General features: G+C 39.6%; 1 protein-coding gene and 1 long non-coding RNA gene across 5 annotated transcripts in view; one reads left to right on the top strand and one right to left on the bottom strand.

Moving 5' to 3' along the window:
• The window catches only part of B3galt1 (beta-1,3-galactosyltransferase 1), a 577,829-nt gene that overhangs the window by 67,379 nt on the left and 487,747 nt on the right, over positions 1 to 22,703 (bottom strand). The window lies entirely within an intron of this gene.
• LOC119087843 lies at positions 14,079 to 15,372 on the top strand. The gene is made up of 2 exons (XR_005091334.1): positions 14,079 to 14,242; positions 15,076 to 15,372. It is a non-coding gene; the product is annotated as an uncharacterized LOC119087843 (long non-coding RNA).

Here is a 22,703-nt window from a genome sequence, read left to right as displayed (position 1 = left end):
CAGGATCTAACAAAGAGAAAGAATGCTGGTTGGCTCATGTAGCTGGCTCGTCACCCTCTTCATGTCACTTCAGTAACTATACCAGTACTCAGGATAGTCTCTCCATTTCTTCACCAACCCACAAACTCCTTGAATACAGGAGTCACGCTTTATTTATTTTCAAGTCATGGCACTCTATTAATTTACTAGCATTAGGTAAAGTGTGTACCAAACATGGGCACACTCCCTCTGCCCCCATCTCTGTAAACAGTACAGTGAGAAAGGCACCCTGTGTCTCTGTGGCCTCCACCTAGAGCTAACAATGCTGTCATGGCAGGCTGAGATCAATAAGACAATAATCAGCATCCTATCAAAGAGATTAGAGTAAATTGTTCTTTTTTTTATTTGTACTTGTTTTGAAAAAAAATCATTCAGGAGTTATTGATAAATGGTCTCTTAGAAGTCATAAATTGTGCTAAATAATGGTCAAAGTATGAGTTGTTCGATAGTTCAATCTATAAAGAAGCAGTGACTGTGTCTATTTCATGCCTAGTATTTTTGCTTTGTACCCTTTTCTAGGAGAAGGTTAAGTGACTGTATTTCCTTGTGAATTCTTTTGAGAAATATATAAAAATAAATACAAGATCCAATGATCCAAAGGTCAAGACAATGTAATTTTCCTTCCCATTTACAAGGAGAAAATATGATTTAGGTTAAGGGTGTACCACAGTGCTCATAGGGATATGGCAGCCTTGATCTATGCTCTCTTTATGTGGAAATAATTTATGGCTTTCTCTGTAATTTACAAATGGATTCATTACAGGACCCTCTGGGCATATGTGCTCTGAATTAGTTAAAGGCCCGATCCAATGACTGTATTGATAGCAAAGTCAAGTAAGGAAATGAGATTCTATGGAAGAAATTCCTTTGTGCATATCCTTTGGAGACCCTGCTTGGACCTAGACGAGCAGACGGTATCTATGGCTGGGTTTGGATTTATAAGCAATGTACTGAATTTCAGATCTGCTTATTTACTACCTGGAAAAGCCACAGAGCCATTTAGATACCAGTTTCTTCCCATATGTAAAAATGATGACAAATTGCCTAGATCAGGGATTTATTTTGATTGCAGTAAAGAGAAACTAGCCTCTAACAAAACCAAACAGGATCATTCATTGGTGAGTATCATAGGTTCTAGAGCAGGGCTACCTGGTTGTGAATCCTGTTGCAACCAGCTGTGTGGCACCGCTTGGGTTTCTTACCACCACCACCACCCCACCACAACCCGTGCTTTATTTTCCCACGTGTAAGTGTGTGTGGAGTTGATGAGAATGCCCATCCACAGAGCTGTCATGAGCATGAAAAGCACCGATGTTTATAAAACACTTAGAATGCTGCCCAGCATGCAGGAATGCAATGTAAGTGTTTGGTGGATAAACAGTAATTTGTATTCATCTCTTGAAGCAGTGCCAGCAAACGGATCTGAAGTGGATCTCCTTGAATTTATGCCACATCTCCAAAAAAGGGCAACTAGGAGGAAATAAATAATACAACTAGGAAAAAGTGCAAGTACCTTGCTTAAGAACTTAATTAGGTCAACACAGACCATTATCTCAAAGCTTCAGCTGAGCTTTTTTTTTTTTTTTTTCTTTTGTTGCCAAGGGACCATCAATTAGAAGGAGGGAAATTCATTATTTTAATCAACAAGGAATGGCAATAGACAAGAAAGGGAGGGAGAGGCTGATGGGAGAAGCTGGCCAGGCTCTGTCCTCCAGTGCAGATTGGATACTTTTCTGTGGAGGGATGAGGAATGGTGTCATTCATTTGTGTTTTAGTTTGTTTGTTTGTTTTGGTTTTGCTTTTTTTCTAAGTGGGAGAAATGCCTGTTCTATCAAGTACATAACCTGATGTTCAAGAGGCAGTTTGCTCTTGTGTAGGGTGTGGCTGTGATTCAAAGATGGATGGGGTGGGATTTGATGACTAGCCCACTAGACATCTGTTAGATTCAGACAAGTCTGTTTGGAGAGCTCACCCTTTTTCTTCATGGAACCAAATTCACAGTGAGAGACTCTGGGCACACTGTACGGACACAGAATTGAAAATTCAGCTTGATTTTCCTAGTTGGCAGCATTGGAGAGGACTCCATACTGAAAGAAAGGTAGCAAGGCTATTGAGACCCTCTCTGGGGGGAATGGAGTTCTCAAGGGGGCGGGACATGTTCTTTGCAAGAAGAGGGGGAGCCACACCTGATCTAAGCTCATCAAGACCAGCCACAGAGTGTGACTGGGACCTGCCAGTGAGATGATGAATAACCCGTAGAATTTTCTCAGATTAGGGGTTACCAAATAAAACACAGAGTTGAAAGAGTCTCTCGGCTTCACCAGTTTCTTTAGTTTCTGCTTTTCCCTAGAGAAGTTCAAAGCATTTGTCTGTCTTTGAGCCCCCCTGCCTGTCCTTGTGCGTTGTACATAAAACAAAGGGATCCTGTGGACGTGTAATGCATCTGCCTCCTTCAACCCCGTTCTGATTTATTCAAGCCAGATGACATGGTTGTAGTGGGTAGCCATTCCAGCTTTGATCTGAAAGTTCCAACCCCCATTGAGACTCTGGCAACTGTCACACCTACGAGGTGGGGCCAGGGGAGGTGCCTGGAGACCCAAGATCGGGATGGGCCAGCGCTCTCTCTGTTCTGGGACCCTGAACGGTGGAGGTGGGCCAAACAGAGCTCCAGGGAACACCGCTGGACTGCGATACACCTTCCCCAGACCCTGAGACCTACCTATCCCTTAATTTGTAAGTTACGGCATTAAATAAATATCCTTTTAACTACGTGGAATGGCCTTAATAATTTCACCAATACATGGTCTTAAGGGGTCTGGGTCTATACTTTAAAGCTAATGACCACAGGGTGCAAAGAGGTTGTTGATCACGATGGAGCTGAGAGCTATGGGGGTGGAGACAGACAGAGAAGCAGAGAGGAAGGGAAAACTGGAGGGACTTACTGGCAAAGTCCTCTTCCCCAGTGTGTGCAAAGGAAACAAAGTGCCCTTTTGTGTTGGTGTAATAACCTTTACAACCCAACAGTGAATGTATCAGTTTGCTTTGGCAGTCTCCTTTTAATACGGATTGCTGTTATTGTAAACTTCACTATCATTATTTGGTAGGACTCTATCCATCTACCATCATTTAGCATGTGGGTCCCAGACACATGTCAAAGGCACTACTGAATCTAGTCCTTAAAACAAATCCATTAAGCCGATATTATGACTTTTTTTTTTTATCTGAAAACCAAGGCCAGGGAAGTTAGGAAAATACAATAAATATAATATGATATCAGATAGTGGCATAGGCAGATTAAAGTTCTGTAGTCTGCCTCCTGGGCCCGTGTTCCTACCTATCTACATTCTTGTTTTTATCATGGGCTCAGGACCACCACCAGGAGTAGATTACACCATGAAGCCATATAATTCTGCCAAGGCTGTACAAAGACAGGAGAGAGCCGGAGGGTGAGGGTGAGGAAGAGGGTTAGAGAGACAGAGAGAGACAGAGACACACACAGAGACAGACAAGAGACAGAGAGAGACAGAGTGATAAACACAGAGACATGCAGACACAAAACATACAGAGACACACAGAGAGAGCCACACACATGCAGGGGGAATTGCTTCAGTGACCTGTCACCTGGTGTACCAGATTGACTAAGAGTTAAATAACTTATGGGACATGTGAGACAATGGCTGGCACCAATCTTTAAAATGTCAGAGAAGCCTTCAGCCTGGAAGAAATTGAAGGAGTCCTTACAGAACTGGAGAGATTTGTTTCTGAAGAGGCCAAATGCCATTTCAAATTGTCTGAGTCCTTTGAATCTGGAGGTAGCAAGGGAGCCTTTGTCTCTCTGCCCAGGAAATAGACACAGGCATATGGAATGGGCTGGACTCACTGGAGCTCAGTCACCAAGTAGAGCTCACTTTTCTCACATTTTGCACCAGATCTGTTCTGCAGGTTCAGCCTTCTCCCTTGGACATTATCTTGTGTACATTCTATAGATTTTCCTGCCTGCTCTGCAGCATTAGAAAGTCTCATTTGATGTTATTGAAAATTCAAGCGCCATCTAGATAAAAATTGCACCTTCTCACTAAGTTTCAAGACACTCTATCCCAGCTAAGGCTACAGACACAGTGGTGAGGGGTGGCTGTGTCTTTGACATCACCCCCTCCCCCCACTTACTCCTCCCATACTCCCCTTTCTATGCATCCACTCTGTGCTGTCTCTGCCTCATGAGAAGTAACAGACAGATGCAAGGAAGAGAGCATGATCTCAAATGAGTGGATGATGAAGAGTGATCTACCACCAATATCTAGCACCAATATTATTAGTTCTTGGACCTTTGGCCCAAGGGCAGGTTGACAGTTTTAGTGGCTCTCTGCCACTATTCCACCTACATCTGCAGGATCCGCCTGCCCAGTCCTCATTGTTGACACACATGGTGTTTTCTCCAGTGGACCTTCTCAGCTCCTGGGCTGCCCTCAAGGGAGGCCCCTAAGAGAATGAATGGAGCCACTGGAGATGGCTCCAGCTTGGCATCTTTTAGCAATGCGCCCTGTGTCATTCTGGGTGATGGGTCACTTAACTAACTCTGCCTCACACTGCATGCTCTCATGCAAAGATGAACACCTCCTTGTTCGTGATGGGACCTGAGTTCCTCATATGCCAGCTTTGAAGCTATAGTGGAGAATCAAGACAGTAAGGAAAAGTCCTTTGAATCTCTTAATATTTCAAGAGAAATATAATTCAATGACATGGTTGTTTCTTTTTCAGTTTGATCTACCTGATAGAGCTCAGTCTCTAACAGGAGTATTTGGGGCCATTTTTCTGATCTTCTCTATTCAACCTGCCCACTGATGAGGAAGATTTTGGGTGTCCTGGTTTGTTACTCTAGTTATCAACAGAGATGCTGCTTTATTATTGCTTGTTTGTTTTTAGAACTTGTTAGTACACTTGCTTCCTGGTACTGGTACACAATACAGGCTTTCTCCAAGTGCTTCAGGTGACCCACAAGGGCAGTGTGGTCCAGTTCACTCACCAACCAAAGTTACCCTATTTCTAGGCAAAATCTAAAGTGATGATCCTCAGTGAGTACTGTATGTCAGTTATTAAGCGCGCACACACACACACACACACACACACACACACACAACACACACACACAGAGACACACAGAGAGAGAGACAGAGAGAGAGAGACAACACACACACACACACACACAGAGAGAGAGAGAGAGAGAGAGAGAGAGAGAGAGAGAGAGAGAGAGAGAGAGAGAGAGAGAGAGAATCACATATACCATGCTTGAAGGCCCATGCTGAACTACTTAGCTTAGAATCTCTGGGCCTGAGAATTGGCTTTGCCCACAGTGTCCCAAACTCCTTGATGTTTCTAACTGTACTCATGGCTATAATACATTCCTTGCTTTCTTTAAATACTTGTCTGGGTTATCTACAAGAACTGTGATTGCTGAGAAAATAGGCAAAAGGTTTTGAAGAAGAAATGCCAAGAAATACATTCATACCATCAAGAAAGAAGTAACCCAATATCAAAACTCTGATATTTACCTAACAACCATTGTAGTCTGTGTACCCCTATGTGTTAATATACTTGACAAAGGAATGAGGATGCATTTAGTTATATTTATTAGTGCCTGTCACTTACCTTACTTCAAATTAACATTTAACTTACTAAAGTACTTATTATAACATAGAAGGAAGAAAAAAATAGAAGGAAGGTTTTCTGTCAGTGACCTGAAGTCATATCATTAAGTCTACCCTGAACAAGGATAATAGCATGCAGCTAGCATAGACAATGAACCCATGCTAACATAGCCCCATTCTCTTAAAAAGAATCAAATGATGTCATATAAAAGCTGACCTGCAGCTTCTCCTGTGCATTTTTGTCTGACCCCTGTGGCAGTTCTATGATAGGTGATATTATTCTTATGTGACAGGTGAGGACCCAGATATTCTTTGTAGTGAAAAGCCTACCCAGGATTGGACCTCAAGCCCAGTTCTTAAAATTGCCCTCATTCTACCACTCTGTACTTACAGGAAATATCTGGGTTCAAGAGATCGTTTGTGATTTCAGCTCCTCCACATCTGGGTAGAAAGCAGGCCCATCATTTATGTCTGTGTTGATTCCCCTGCTGCAGTCATTCAGAAAGGCTGACTGTTGGGAGTGATCGGAAATGACCAGTGGCGATTGATTTCAACACAGCACCCACGAATCAATGGCTCTTGCTGATTTGAACAGTTAAAAGTTTACTGATACAAAACTGGGAATGTAGTTGTGGAAAAGCCCTAATGGTGAACACAACATTGTCGGCGTTCATAGAGGGCTGCAGACCCCCTCTCACTTGACTTCTTGAACAACAATCAGACTACAAATGAATGCTGCTTCTCAAAGGGGAAGCCTCACAGCAGCAGGGAGGCTAGAGTTGACTGACTACTGTACTCTTAATATCTCTACATGAATAATTCTAGATGTACACTATTGTTAAACGCCCAGTGAAGCATGACATTCAGGGATTTTATGTATTTTGCTGCAATCAGCTATGTGATTCATTCGAATGATAAATCGCTAAGTAAAATGTCATTAATAAGGACATAGACCCATGTGACATGTTGCCCACCATTGAACATGATACTGTTCTTTTGAGTCTCAGAATTGACATGGTTTTGCTCCCCTGAGGCCTGATTAGAATGGTATATAAAACTTTCTAAAAAACCTAAGGTGGATTATTTCCACAAGGTATTTGTGAAATCTAACAACAAGGACTAAGGATGAATAAAAGCTGCCCTTTGGAGGGGATGCACACAGAGCCCTCTAAGGGACCTGCTTCTGAGTCAATTCTCCATTGCAGTCTCTGAGACTGGCATCCTCTCCCTGCTTTGTATCTCTAATTACCGCTCCCTTTCCATTAGCCCTCTGCCTCTGCCTTGTGCTTCTTCCTCACATCCATTTCTCAGGCTCTGATACCACTTTTGCCTGCTTGGCTGCAGAATTTTTGACCCTGGTTTATCTTGATGCACGTGGTAAATGTTACTGAAGGCAAAATTGGTACTTACTTCTAGAGCACTGGCCTCTCCATGGCCACTGATACTTATTGACCCTGTAGTATATGTCAGAAGCATACCGTAAAGGAGCATGCAGAGTATGAAAGGCACATAGTTTCAGCACATTTTATACCACTGTAATACCCTTAAGTGTGTATTTTAAAACAGGCTTAGAGTTTATATGGAAAAACACAAGCTATTGTAAGAATATGGAGTCTTTATATTTATATATACTGATAGAATGGTTCTAATTCAAATATCCAAAATTTGAAATATGCTAAAATCAAAAACCTTTGGATTGCCAATGGGATTCTATAAATGCTTGACCTCTTATGGCTGGCCCTAGTCAAAGCAGGAAATAAAATCATTTTCAGTCTGTGTGGGTAAACTATCCATGTAACAGATGAATTCTACGTTTAGACTAGGGTCCTCTTTCAAATGCAGCTCGTTGTGTAAGATCATTATATGTAAGCAAACATTCCCAAATCACTGAAATCCAAAACACTTATAGTTCTAAACACTTCAGATTAGGGATATATAACCTCCTCCAGATTACAGCCCCATATTGTTAAGAATGGGACCGGCATTGCTGTAGTCAAAGACATAGTTTTATACTGTACTTAGACATTATGTGACCTCCTTTGTAATGTTGCATTGTTTACCTGGGGTTTTAGAGTACTTACATAGTCTAAATGTTCATCATTTTTATTGCCACAGACTTTTCCCCCCCATATTGAAGTTTTAAAGTTTGCTTAATCACTCTCTAATTGTTTGAGCATGTGGGTTGTTTCCAGTTGTGTGTGATTACAAATAGGGTGGCTATAAACATCTTTGTTCAAGTAGGCTTAAATGTTGCTGCTTTCCATAATTCCCCAAGGTGGGAATGATTAGCTCAAGGGGCATGATCACTTTATTGAGCTCTTGTGGTGCCAGAATGCTCTCTAAAAATAACATCCTAATTAGCAGTGTCACTGTTAATGAAGAGGGCACCTGGGCCTCTCTCTCTCTCTCTCTCTCTCTCTCTCTCTCTCTCTCTCTCTCTCTCTCCCACTCTTCCTCCCCTCCCTCCCTCCCTCTCTGCCTCTCGTTGTCTCTCTTTTAACCTCTAAGAATGTTTATACTATCCAGAGAAAAATGATATGGCTTGGGATGGTTCCAATAGTAATGGGCCACCTCTTTTATTAGATCTTGTCTACAGACAACCAACCATTTCATGAAGACTGCAATGCAGAAGAATTTGTCTCCTGGCAGGAGACAGCCTAGGCAGCAGAGTATACTGGTCACAGAGTCTCTGATCCTATGTGGATTTGGGCTGATATTCCGGGATTTGGTACAGTGGGATCATTAAGTACACAGAGTCAAGAGGAAATGGTTTGGAAGTAAGAGGGATTGGAATTCTCCAGGTATCCTAAGCTCCAAATTCCTCAGCACCATCTGCTTCCTGCTCATTTACTGTCAGCTCTGTTGGGTCCTCCCTACATCTTGCCAGTGTTGCCCCTGCAAATGACCATGTTTATTTCTACTGTGTGTAGCTATTAGCCCTGGCTTCTGCCAGAGGTTACTGGCCTGGAAAAACTGCTTTGAAATCAAATAAGGTGGGTGGTTTCCTCAAGAAAGAGAAAATTTAATGACCTTAGCACCTTCACTGAGTTATATTTCACAAGACCTGGCATTTGAAATCAAGATGAGATAAAAGGTCACATGGTCTCTGACCTCTATTCTGGCTCTTCTCTCTGTCTCTCTGTCTCTGTTTCTGTCTGTCTGTCTCCAGGGAATAGACATGGTCAGGATCAGCATTTCCTTCCCCTTCCTACTCTGTGGTAAGTAGTCACCTGGCCCCTTCTTATTATTTACTCTTAAAGATATCAGTTCTGTCGGGGACAAGAAAATAAATTCCCAACTAGCTAGCTTCAGGGTAGAATAATGTGTGGGAAATGACTGTACTTTTTCCCACTTCAGATTCCAGAAAAATAACTCCCACTCTGCGGGGAGGGGGGGGGAACATTACACAGTGACTCAGAGTCAGGCGTCAGGTAGAGGTGGGAAGGGACTATAATGGATCTTGCACCTCACTTGGCTCCAGGAAATAATAATTACAGGGCCCCTCAGCTTCTACCATCTCCTCTCACCATCATCAGTTTTAGCTGACACGAAGATAAGTAGAAAAATATCCCCTGGTGCGCCACAAACATTTGGCGTTTTTTCTCTCCGTGTACTCCTGTTGAGTTCCATGATTAAATCTCATTGAAAAAGGCATTCTTTTTTTATGGGCTCTTCATTCTTCCTAATCACTTCTGCTTTGGTTTCAAACTTTACTTGGCCGGTATGAAATCAGGAGCATTGTGGAAGGCAGAAGCATTCAATTTAAAATTGTCTGCCTTATTCCCCCATGAGTAGAGAATTTGCAGCAGACAGCTTGCTTTCTTCTTCTCTGCCAAACTACCATGAATTAACCATCCCACCCCTCTGTGGCCGCATATTTGGGAATGATAGCTTCCTGGTAACCAAATAAAGCACAGGGTCAGAAGCCATGTCTTATATTTAATTTAAAATGTGTATTTCTTTAATATAGTCTTATCACTATCTCTATTTTAATGACAAAATGGTTTTATGACTTTAAAAACAGCTTTCAAAGGAACATTGACAGGAAATACAGTTGTGAATGTTCAGAGGAGTTCGCAAACAATTCTATTGTTCTTTAGAAATTATAGTTAGAAAAAGAATTGGTGAAAATCTTAACATGCGTGCTTTAACTCCTTCCAGAAGGAAGGGCATGTCATTACCTTCTTTACTTATAGAATGATCAAGTTAAGTATACTACATCCATGTGAAGGAGAAAATACCTTTGTGCTACTGTTGAACTGAAAACTCTGGAGATGATTTTGCTTGAAAAGCTACAGTAGGATTCATATAGAACATGTAAAGTCTGGGCCCAAGGAATTATGAGTTGGGGCTCATCTATCTGATGAATACTGGTATTTCACTTTCTCCAGCCCGCTTCCTCCTTTCTCTCCTTTCTTCTTCCACTTACTCTCTCTTTCCTTCCTTCCTTCCTTCCTTCCTTCCTTCCTTCCTTCCTTCCTTCCTTCCTTCCTTCTTTCTTTCTTTCTTTCTTTCTTTCTTTCTTTCTCTCCCTTTCTTTCTTTCTCTCCCTTTCTTTCTTTCTCTCCCTTTCTTTCTTTCTTTCTTTCTTTCTTTCTTTCTTTCTTTCTTTCTTTCTTTCTTTCTTTCTTTCTTTCTTTCTTACCTTCCTTCCTTCCTTGTTTCTCTCTCTCTTTCTTTCTTTCTTTCTCTCTATCCCTCCCTCCCTTCCTCTATTCCTTCCTTTCTCTCATTTTTTTTTGTTTAGGACCTCAATTTGCTATATATCCTAGCTTGACTTTGAATTCCTGACCCTCCTGACTCTGCCTATAAGGTGTCAGAACTACAGAGATGTGCCTCCGTTTCTGGTTTGATAGTTCTTGATGTGTACTTAGGACATGTCCACAATTTGCATGTCTATTCCACTTGAGATCCATGCACATCCACCTAGTCTTAGCCTTCAGGTCTGACTTGGAATGGTTGTTCCTGGTCTTTCACATCTGGCTTCTTTTATTACAGCCGTGGAGAAGAGGCAGCCTACACTTCATACAGCCCAAAGAGTAGAGACAGAACTAAACCAATCATGCTCTGTTCCCTTCCAGAAAGGAAGAAAGGATTACTGGAGTTTAAGGCTAAATCTTTTAGAATAGCCAGGTTCTTGGCATCATTATTTTCTTGTTTGTTTCATGAAGCTTTGTATACAGACACAACTTTCAGTTAAATTGAGTGCTGAATCCATATGGGTAATCTTCAAATTAAAGTAGAGACTGGAGACAAATTTTCAGCTCTGGGAAAGATCTTATAAAAACATCCATTAGATTGTAGGGAAGAGGGGGCACTGCATCTCTTAGGAGTCATTAACTAAAGTATTTTTCTTTGCTTCTTCTAAAGCTTGGTCAGAAAATACTCTATTTCACACTATTTCAGAGCCCTGAATTCTAAAAATACTAAAAATCCTTAGGAGGGATATGTTTCAGTCATTAATTTATCACAGATCAGCAATAAGCCTTATGCTTTTTTATTTATGTAATTTTTTGTGCATCCTTAAGGGATTTTTTTTAGTCAAGCATGCATTGGATTAGTTGAGCTCTAAGCTCTATCTAATATCATATTTCCCTGATTTCCAATGTATTTTAAAAGCTGTTAATACTTAACTTGAAAAAAAAGTCACATGATATAAACTTAAGTGCTTTAAACTGGACAATTCAGTGTGTCAATATACTGTCAATTCTATACAACCATGACTATCATTGACTTCCAGAATATCTCCATCAGCCTTGAAGGAAACATTATATACATGAAGCTGTTGTTCTCAATTCTGCTCTTCTTTCAAAAATGCTTTCACTGGAAGCATTTCTGTTTCTGTGGTACCTACCTGAGTATGTTCTTGGCTTCTTTCACTCAGCATAGTTTATCACAAAGCTATCTTATAGCATCCATCAACATTAGGCCTTCACATTTTTTTTTTTTATTTTCTTGCTGTGCTAAGACAACTCCCACATTCTCAGGGCTTCCCACATTCTGGGCTGTTGAGCCACATCTCTAGGCTGCTCATGTTTTCAATAGTACACGACTCTTTAATTCTTCCAAGACATAATTTAAAAATAAATGCAAAACTAACAAAACCACAGAGTCATAATTCATACTTCTACAAAACCCACGCTATCATAGAACTTATACGTATTTGCTAAAAGCCACAGGATACCTGCTTCCATCATGTGACAGTTTCATAATGTTGAGTCAATCCTCATGCTATTAACAGGAAAAAAGAGCTGTATCCTGTAGGAGATCTTCAACTTTGAGACTCGTTTTTGTTGTTGTTGTTTGAAAAATCTTGTTTTCTATTATTCTTCAACTCTATGAGTCACATGTGTGGATATAATAATTTCTGTGAGTTACTCTGATGTATTCTGTCAATGACTGTTGAGTGACACTTCACATACTGACTAAGCCTACCTGTCAGAAATAATAATATACACGGAGCTGAAATCAACTTAGATCCATACCAGAAAACTTAGAAAGAAGGATGTCTTGGGCTTCAGAAAGGTGGCAGTTTCTGTCAAGAAACAATCCAGAGAGCTCCCATGCTCCCAACTTTATCAACAGGGCATATATCATTTATCAGAACACAGGGACACACCAACAGGGCTGAGTTGATGGCTCTCTCCTATAATCACAGCTACATGGGAAACTCAGGCAGGAGAATCACAAGTTCAAAAGGCCCATCTGAGCTACAAAATGAGTTCAAGGCTAGTCTGGGCAAATTAGTAAGAATCTGTCTTGTGATAAAAAAAATGTATAAGGGGATCTGGAGACAATAACACAGTTCAATGTCATACCACCTGCTTGGTGGTCCAGTCCCCAAACCAGATGAAAAGAGAATGAAGGAAGGAAGGAAGGGCAGAAGGATGAAAAGAAAGAAAGAAATCAGAATATGGTTGTTGTAATTGACTTCTTAAGTGAGTGCTGTGCAGTGGACAGCTGTGCTTAGATGATAACATAGTGGCTGCCTCCTCTCCATTAAAACCTTCATACAACTTTAGTGGTCCTAACTTAGCACAAACAACATGATCATCAAGTGAACAGCTGAAAGCAGCACTTTTGCACAGAGGAAATGATAGGAGAGTGTGTTTGTGCTCAGTGGTTAAGCTGGCCATGCCTAGCAATGAATAGACCCTAGAATCTGACCACTCTCAGGCTCAGAGTTCAGTATCTCACCATCTTGGAAGCTCTGTTTTAAACATCATGTGCTATACATTGTTCTCTATAAGTATATGCCATTCAAGCATCCTTCAAACATAAACATATATCTGCACAAACTTCTTTGAACTCTTAATTAACTTCTTGGGGGAACTTTCTAGAATATTATGGAAGTCACACAGCAAAGAAAAAGAAAACCAAAACTCTTGTATTATGTTTTCTTAAATCTGCAGTTTTTGACATGTACAATAAGATCTTGACAGTTAGCAATCAAATAATTTTCCTAATGCTCAATTGCTATTTTGAAATATACTTTAAAGTATGTTGAATGCCTTAGGATATGTGATGGTAAGTCAACGGGACTACACGTGTGACCAATCTTTTACTGGTTCTCCACACTTCTCTGAACAGACGGTCACTACACTATCGTCCAACGGTTATGCTGAAATTAATAACAGTTATAGTTTGAGCAACACACAGAGAACAATACAGTGTGTGGCACGTAAGTTCTTACTGCACTTTTGGATGGCTGCTTTCACAAGCAGACATTCAGAGCTGGCCGTGTCTGCTAAATCACTGAGCTGCAGAAACCTCTGGCACATGTAACGACCAGGGTCTACAAATTACTAGACACTCTAATTAATGCTCCATCAGAAAGCACGTCTCGGTTTGTATTTCAACAATCATTCTCAGTTAAGTGTTTGTGATCAATAAAAACTAAACAATGAAAGAAAGGCTATTGATCATGGCTAACTGCATCAGAAAACCAGGAAATTACTTGTGGATATATTTCATGCAACATAGAGCCATTCCAAAATGGGAATAAATATCATCTATTGTAGCAGGCAACTTAAGAAATCCATTGGCCTTACAAATATTTACCACGCTGAACAATTTTCACCCATGTCTTGATGAGCCTGTCATTCTTTCCAATCATGCAGTTCATTACATTCAGATTATATCTAGATGCAAGTAATTCTAAGTGGCACGAAAAGTCTCTCTTCTGCTATGTGTTCTATTTTAAAAGCCTCTGAAAGCCTTGGGCACACAGTCTAAATACTCTACTCCTGTCTGACATTTCATTCATTCAGTGTGTGGGTGAAAAAACAGGAGCTAAGGATGCAAAGATGTCTTGCTGTTTGGTAAGTCTTTCTTGAGCTCTATACTATGTTCCTTCTATGCAGACCTAGCCCTCTTTCAAGTCTGTGGCCAATGTTCTTGCATGTGATACTATTGTAAGTTGTAGGAACTGCTGGATGACATAGGAAAACCCGTCACATCTTCATCAGGACATAAAGAGAAGATGGGAGTGAGGACTTCAACCTGATAGACCCTAGCTTTCTCTCTTCAGACCCTTTTCATCAATCACACAGCACTTGGTGAGTTAAGAAAAATGCATTGCTTTAATACTTTTATGACTCTTTGCAGAATCTCTTGCTGAAGCATTTGCCACCTACAACCACTTGCTCAGGCTGCTATGCATAAATCAGTTTTCTTCCCACCCCCCATGTGAAAATGTGGCCTAAAAAAACACCATAAGACTCAGCTCGTTCAAAGGACATAAGTTGCTCATGTATCCTGTTTTCTCAAAATGCTAACACCAGGATAAAATAGCTGCAAATGCATATTACATCTCTTCTAATAAGTACTTGTGGAAGGTTCTACTCTTCCTCCTCCCGGAATCCAGGACACATAATACCAAGCTCTATGCTTCACACAATCTATTTATAGACAGGGAAGAATTTTATTTATTTATTTTTGTTTATTTATTTATTTATTTTGAGATGAGGTTTCCCTGTGTGTAGCTCTGGCTGTCCTGGAACTTGCTCTGTAGACCAAGCTGACCTCAGACTCACAGAAATCTGCCTGCCTCTGCCTCCCAGGTGCTGGAATTAAAGGTGTGCACTACCACTGCCTGGCTTGCAGGGAAAAATTTTAAATTTTAAATACTTTGAATTTGCATGACTAAAACTAATCCAATGACAGAAAATCCCAAGTCAGAAAAGTGGAAAGTATATGAGGGCTGGGAGGAGGCAAGCTGCAGGGAAACTAAAGAGAATCATCTTGGGGACGTTGATGGAAAGAAGCAGAGGAAGAGAAAATAACATACAGGTTAAACCCTACAGGGTAGAACATAAGATCAAAGTAGGGAATGTAGTCAACCAAGCCAGATTCAAGGATGAAAACCTTAGAAGCTTTTATTACCTTCCAGATGAAAATTTCCATCCACCAAAAGTCAATGTGACTTCAGTGGCAACTCCCTGGATAGTCACTACATGCAAGGATATGGCACCAATCCCTGGATGATCTGTCTGAGAACCGCTGCCTTGGATCAGCACTGGAACTAGTTACTTGATGCCAAGAACTATACTTAGCAATTAGTGACATTAAGCTGTTTAGACATAAGGATAAAGACATGGTGCATTGTTTATAGTTGAGAAATGATTGTTTTTCTGTCAATGTCCTATTTCATAAGAATGCTATCATAATAAAAGGTTTTGCAATCAAATATTTTTTTTGTTTACTGTGATTATTTATACTGACCACTCATAATCTGTATATTGATAAGTTCCATACACTTCCATTTCCAGATTACATATACAGTCATATGCTCATTTTATGATTTCGTTATTATAAAAGTTCCACAAGGAATTCTGCTCTTCTGAAACTCTATTAAATAATGGGACTGTATATTTTTATTTTTTGAGTTGATTCTAACGTCTTATTTTTCTCTCATAGTCCTGGGGATTGAACCCAGGGCCCGATGCCTGCTAGGCAAGTGCTCTACTGCTGAGCCTCATACCTAGTTATGGTAACTTTTGATTCTATTTTCCTAATAGTCCCTAGTGATATATTTGGTATGGTTTATGACTAGCCTGGGATTTGGATGTTCCTTGTTTATTCTGATATTATAAAACCAAGCCCCAGTTAGTATCCACACAAGCATGAGGAATGACTCATGGAAGTGGAGAGCAACACTTGCATGGGGTTTATATTATTCATGAATGCTTTTCTTCCAACCCTCCCCCTCAAATCCAGAAAAAAACAAAAAGAAACCCCAAACTCAGAGTGAACAGCTCTAAAAGGTACTTAGAATGCTTTCTAAATGTCAGTCCCATTTCTCCTATTACTTAAGTGATCTCTGCCACCATAGTCCCTCAGACATTTAGAAGAAGAAATTACCATTACACAGTATCCCATTTCATAGACCAGGAACCTAAGACAGAGTACAGATGAAAATAACTTCTTGTGACACTTATGTCAGAGAACATGTCAAAGTGGAGTCTTCATCCTGTCCACTTCTGGTCCATCCACGTCTAGGCTCTGAATCCAATTTCAAGTAAACTTTTCAAGTGTCAGTTCTGGGCCAACACTACACTCAGTCGCATTCATTCATCTTCTCTGATTTGCTGTCAGGAAAGCCCCAGAGCATCAGTTCTGCCATTCATACTTGAGAGAAGAGGTAACAGGCTCAGTACCACAATTTAAGAATCGTGGTACGTGGTAGAATTGGGATGTGGAAAAGGGCCTTGTAAACCTCTGTACCTTATTAATCATTGCAGAGAGATGTTTGGGGTAACATGGTGTGTAATTTCCACCACAGAACACTGCCACACATGCTTTCTATTCCCCATTCACTTATGCATGTCAAGGCGTGTGGATTACATACGTGCTCAAAGACAGAAAGACTGCGTGGAAACCTGGAGGAACTGCTGGTGAACATGGTTGTCAGAGAGTTCTCAGTGAATGTCTCAGATTCAGAGAAGATGAATCATTCTAGATGCCAGTATGTGTTCATGACAACCCATTTTCATAGTTAACTAATAATTGTCTTTTTGTATTCTGTTCTCTACACTGAGTGACAGACCCAAGGAGCATAAAGACCATTGACTATCTCTTTTGGTTCTTTTGACAATGACTAGAGTGGAATTATGAATCTAAGGAAAGTGTGTTTCCCATTATCCTTTCATTTAAATAAAAAAAATCTGGTCATGTCAGTAGTGTAGAGATAGTTAATATATGTAATCTTACTTCTTCATTTATTTGGGTATGGAGATTCCTATCTAAGTTTCTCTGTATGTGCATGTACTCTCAAATATACACTAGAACATGGTATGTGGCCCAGGCTTGTAATGCTGGCACTTGGAAAATGGAGGCATGAATATCAGGAGTTCAAGGTCATCCTAGATTACATAGCAAAATTAATGCCATCCTGTGCTACATGACACTCTGTTTCAAAATAATTAACACAGGGCTTGGGGAGATTTCTCAGTGATAAAAGCTTTTGAGCATAACGGCATGCCTGTAAATCCAGCCATGAAGGGCAAGGACAGAGGATCCCTAGAGCAAGCAGGCTAAGCAAGCTATGGGTTTGATGGAGAGGTCTTTCCTTATGAATAAGTTAGAAGAGCGATCATTGATGAAAGATCGTTACCAGCATCAACCTCAGGCCTTCACATGCACATGTACCTATGTACTTGCTACATGTCCACACACATACAAAAATTCATACAGACAGGTATACAAGGAAAGAAAAACAAAAAAACAAAAACCAGAAACAAAAATAAAAGTAACCCAAGTAAATTAAGATCATATTTTCTAGAGCTTATACTTTTAGATAACACCATCATGAATTCTTATTTTTTAAAGATCTACTTTTTCTTTATTTTTGTGCATCTGCATGTATTTATGTGCACCATGCATATACAGGTGGCAACAGAGGCCAGAAGAGGGCTTCAGATCTAGGGTAACTGGAGCTACAGGTGGTTGTGAGCCACCTGGTATGGATGCTGGGAGGCAAAGCCAGGTAGGTCCTTTGCAAGTTCAGTAAGATCTTTTCTCCTGAGCCATCTTTCCAGCCCCCAAATCCTTAGTTTTTAGCACAACTTTCTCTGCAAAAGTATGCGCTACCATGTATATGTACTCCAATTCAACTATTTTTATATTGTGAGCATTTAGGTAGCTAAACATTTTTCTCTCAAATAATAGTGCATTTCATTATTTGAAAATCTCTGTCTCTATCTATATTTGTCTTCCTTTTCACAGAGTTCTAAAAATTAGATTAATGGATCAAAAGCTAGAAATACTTTGAGGCTTTCCAAGAGGCTTAAATTATTTCAAGCTGCACATGGGAGTGATTATCTAAAAAGGTAACCTCATCACCATTAAACATTATCATTTAAATAACAGAACTTCTGCTCTAGTAGGCAAATAATAATATCTCATTGCTCCTCTAATTTGCATTCCTTTGATTGTTAGTGGGCTTGATTTTTAAAAAGTTTATTAAGGCAATTAAGAAAACCCAGTTCATTAGCTTAAGTTCAAGTTTAAGAATAAAATCAGGGAGTTAAAAGGCAAGTATCCAAAGGTTAGTGGTTTCTCAAGAGCACACAGAAAGAGAAAACTCCTGGAATGATAATGGCAATCAAAATGTGTTTTGAATCTTGCATATTTCCAGTAATATTCTTATTTTAATATGACTTATAGATGCATATCAGGGTAGACTATGGGAAATGTAAGGGCCTTTTGCTCTGAAATACATATTGATTCTAATGCTGAGAAAATATTCAAATGAGAATCATTATAGAACTGAGTATGCTTTTCACATGGTTGGTTTATTGTTCTGTGGGATTCTTGAATCAGACAGAATTTTTTTTCTCAGTGATTTCATTATCACCTGCTTAACACCCACATGACGGCTCAATAAGCAAACAAGTGCACATTGGATGATGAAAAAGGAGCTGTTCATTTAGGCATGAACAACACTTTCAAATACATAAGGATGGAGAAGTATGAGCTATTGGTCTTTGAAGTGAGCACTCAGAATCATCAGCTATCAGTTTAACTTGTCCATCAGCACATTAACCATATGCCTGGACTTAGGGATGGACCATCTCTGGTCTCGTATGGATTAGCAGCTTGGCAAGTATGACTTGGTTATGAGAGCTCCCCGACAGTCTTACTCTGGAGCCATATGACAAGTAAATAAAGAGAAATGGTCACACCATGCTGTGTGTGGCTCCCATTGCCTTTAGGAGAAACACTGGGTTGCCAACGAGTATGAGTAGCTTCTATGGAGTGAGATATCTGCTAGATTGTAGGAGGCCAGAATCCTGTGGTCACTGACTTCCACAATGTCAGCTGGAGGTCTTGTAAAATTGAAGGGTCTTTACACTATCGTATATGTAGGCCTGACTCTTCTAAAGCTAACTTACTTTTAATTATTAGTATTTATGTGAAGTCTTAAAACTAATGCATATCTTTTGCTTCTGACTTAGACAGTTTCATGAGTCTTTTATAGCAGTCTGTTGTGTAGGTGATCTAGGTTATAGGAAAGCATCTGAAAGTGTCAATCATGATGATGTAGTCATGAGCTATGAGTGTGACACAGTTTATTAATGTAAATTATGCTTGATATCCATGTTTTCCTCAATATATGTATATCTTTGTAATTTTACCTTCAAATATGATTTTTTAAAAATCATTTTTATTTTGTTTTATGTGTTTTAGTGTTTTGTTTGCAGGGATGTCTATCTCTGTATCACATGCATGAGTGATGCCCACAGAAGCCAGATGTGGGGTTATGGGCCACAAGGGGGATACTTAAAACTGAACCTGTGCCCTCTGGAAGAGCAACCCATGCTCTTGACTACTAGGACAGATCTCTAACCCCTTAGATTTAAATATAAAATACAGTACCAATGATACTTCATTTCTAGTAGGTAAACTATTGCTCTATGAACTAAAGAAAAACAACTAAGTTCTAAGAATTAAGAATAAAGAATTATTTAGCTCATCCACCTCATAATCATGTATTGTATTATAATTTTCTGACAGACCACTGAATTCATTCATTTATTCATTAGTTCATCTATCTACATCACAGATATTTACTGGTTATCTCCCCAGAGTCATGTGCTAGGCTACAACAAACAGAATTCTGTTCCTTCTTGAAGAAGCTCACATAACAGTGATATAGCAGACTCCAGATCCTCTGCATGATGGGTTAAACCAGGATTTTCTTCTGCCTGGGGAAATTCCACATTGAGGAAATTAAGAATCTTTGGACAGCTCCATTAAGTGATAATTACCTTTTGACAGATATCAATAATGTATAATCAGTATCACCGTATATATTTAGAAAGATTCAAGAAGAGTAACATACTTTGTAAGTCATGTATTTGAGACTGCTAGAATGTTTTGGAGGTTAATAAGGAAACATAAAACTGGAGTGACCTTTAATCTTGTAATTGCAAATGAAATACATATGCACCTAATCAAAGGCCTTGTGTTGCATATCTAAAAGTTGGAAACATCACCAGCTGACTGCATTTTTTAAGTGTATGTTACATGGTTCAGAGAGCATTTCCACAAACTACTAAGCATTCAGGGTAAGATGATAAATGACAGTTCTTCAAAACAGGGACTTTCCACTCTAAAACTTGAGTTCAAATTCTACATTGGAAAAATTTTGGTACTGGTGTTATATTTAGGAAGTGATCTCCTATGCCAATGCGTTCAAGACTACTTCCTACTTTCTCTTCTAGCAGGTTCAGAGTAGCTGGATTTATGTTGAGGTCCTTGGTCCACTTAGACTTAAGTTTTGTGCACAGTGACAGATATGGATCTATTTGCAGCCTTCTATACATTGATATCCAGTTATGCCAGCACCATTTGTTGAAAATGCTTTCTTTTTTCCATTGTACACTTTTGGCTTCTTTGTCAAAAATTGTATGTTCCTAGGTGTGCAGATTAATGTCAGGGTCTTCAATTTGATTCCATTGGTCCACATGTTGGTTTTTATGCCAATACCAAGCTGTTTTTATTACTGTAGCTCTATAGTAGAGCTTGAAGTCAGGGATCGTGATGCCTCCAGAAGTTGTTTTATTGTACAGGATACTTTTGGCTATCCTGGGTTTTTTGATTTTCCATATGAAGTTGAGTATTATTCTTTCCAGGTCTGTGAAGAATTGTGTTGGCATTTTTATAGGGATTGCATTGAATCTGTAGATTGCTTTAGGCAAAATTGCCATTTTTCCTATGTTGGTCCTGCCTATCCATGAGCATGGGCTGTTTGAAACCTGCGGCTTATGCAGGGATGCTTGGCTCAGTCTGGGAGGAGGGGACTGGACCTGCCTGGACTGAGTCTACCAGGTTGATCTCAGTCTTCAGGGGAGGCTTTGCCCTGGAGGAGGTGGGAATGAGGGGGGGCAGGGGGGAAGGGGAGGGGAAAGAGGTGGGAGAACATGGGAATCCGTGGCTGATATTTAGAACTGAATGGTATTGTAAAATAAAAATAAAAGGAAAAAGAAAAGAAAAGAAAAGAAAAATTTTGGTAGTGTGACCTTGATACATATATTTAAGTTAAGCTTGAACTTCTTATGTTCATAAGGTAAGGATAGTAACATGCCGGTGGCCATGTCAGAGGAGCAGCAGGTGGCAACTGAAGCTTGAGGTGTCAGCCCACCAGGAGAAAAATCCCTGGTGGGTGACCCTCAGATAGACAACAGCCCAAGACCACAGATTCCAGAGTGTCTTTTGCTCCTGCTGTGCCTTTACATGTTTGCCCCTGCCATCTTCCTCTGGTATCTGGCATGGTTTGAATGGATGTGGGGAGATCCCCACTGCCTTAATGCAGTGTGTTTAATCTCATGGATACATCCTGTTCTACTGGGTATTTTTACCTGTGGATTATTATGAAGATGATTTCTTTCCAAGCTGTACTGTCTAATTGATAATAATAATAATGTTATTTTAAATAGTTTTGATGATAAAAAATAAAACAAGGAAATGTCATACAGCTAGAACATGTGAGTTTCTATTGAGGAGCCATATAGACTGTGGCTTAGGTTAATGATTAAGAAAAAACAGTTGCGTCTCAGTAGCCAAGGTAGTTTAAATTCTAATCTTAATATTGGGAGATGTGTTCACAGTTTTTGGAGTATATCATAGCTGAAACAAAGCTTTGAAAATAACTTAAGATTAGACTAGATGTTTTTGTAAAATAGCTTTGAGAGGAAAAACCCAAGAAGACAATCTAAAGTTTTAGAAGGGCACATAGTTGAGTGAGGAGCTCTTTAAGGTCAGGGAACAGGAACAAATCAGCCCAATTATTACTAGCTCATGTACTTTCCTTGCTAGGATTGGTTGGTGATCAAAGATAATGATTAATTCCTTATACCCATTTTTGCTCTCAATCTCCTGAGATTAAAAAAAAAACAAAAAAACAAAAAAAACTATTGATGAGTGGGTCTCTGTACCCTAAAGATTTAAAGTGGAGCTGACTGATTCTTTTTCATATATAAAAGTTTAGATTTGTGATTCCTTTAAGATTACTTATAAGATTACCTTTCAAGGTAAGTAATAAAATGATTGATCCTTTCCTTTTCTTTGTAACCACAAAACACAGCCTGACAGTAAAAGAATCTCTTGCTTGCTTACATACTGTTAATCTATAACAAGTTGCTTGGGTATGAATGTAAGTAGGTTCTTGGGATAATTGGTTTTTCACCTGTAAGATGTAAAATGTTTAGTCATGTAAGGGATATGGAAAACATGCTGCTTTTTTACTTGTATTAATTGTAATCATTCACTTGAAAACAGAATGTAACCATGCTGTAAATTTTATATTGCCTGCAAGATTTTGCTGGGTTTTATGAGCTGTAAGGGAAAGAATAAAGATAGAGTTAAAGTGGGTTAGAAGGAACACACCAAGGATGAGAGAATTAGGAGGAGAACATCAAGAGAGTTAGAAAGAGAAGGAAAACATCAAGAAAGACAGAAGGAGCATTTTTGAATAGAGATAAGAAAAGAGAATATAGAAAAAAGAACATAGAATGG

The sequence above is a fragment of the Peromyscus leucopus genome, chromosome 4, assembly GCF_004664715.2.
Source record: "Peromyscus leucopus breed LL Stock chromosome 4, UCI_PerLeu_2.1, whole genome shotgun sequence".
Classification (NCBI taxonomy): Eukaryota; Metazoa; Chordata; class Mammalia; order Rodentia; family Cricetidae; genus Peromyscus; species Peromyscus leucopus.
This window is presented reverse-complemented; position numbering and strand designations above follow the sequence as displayed.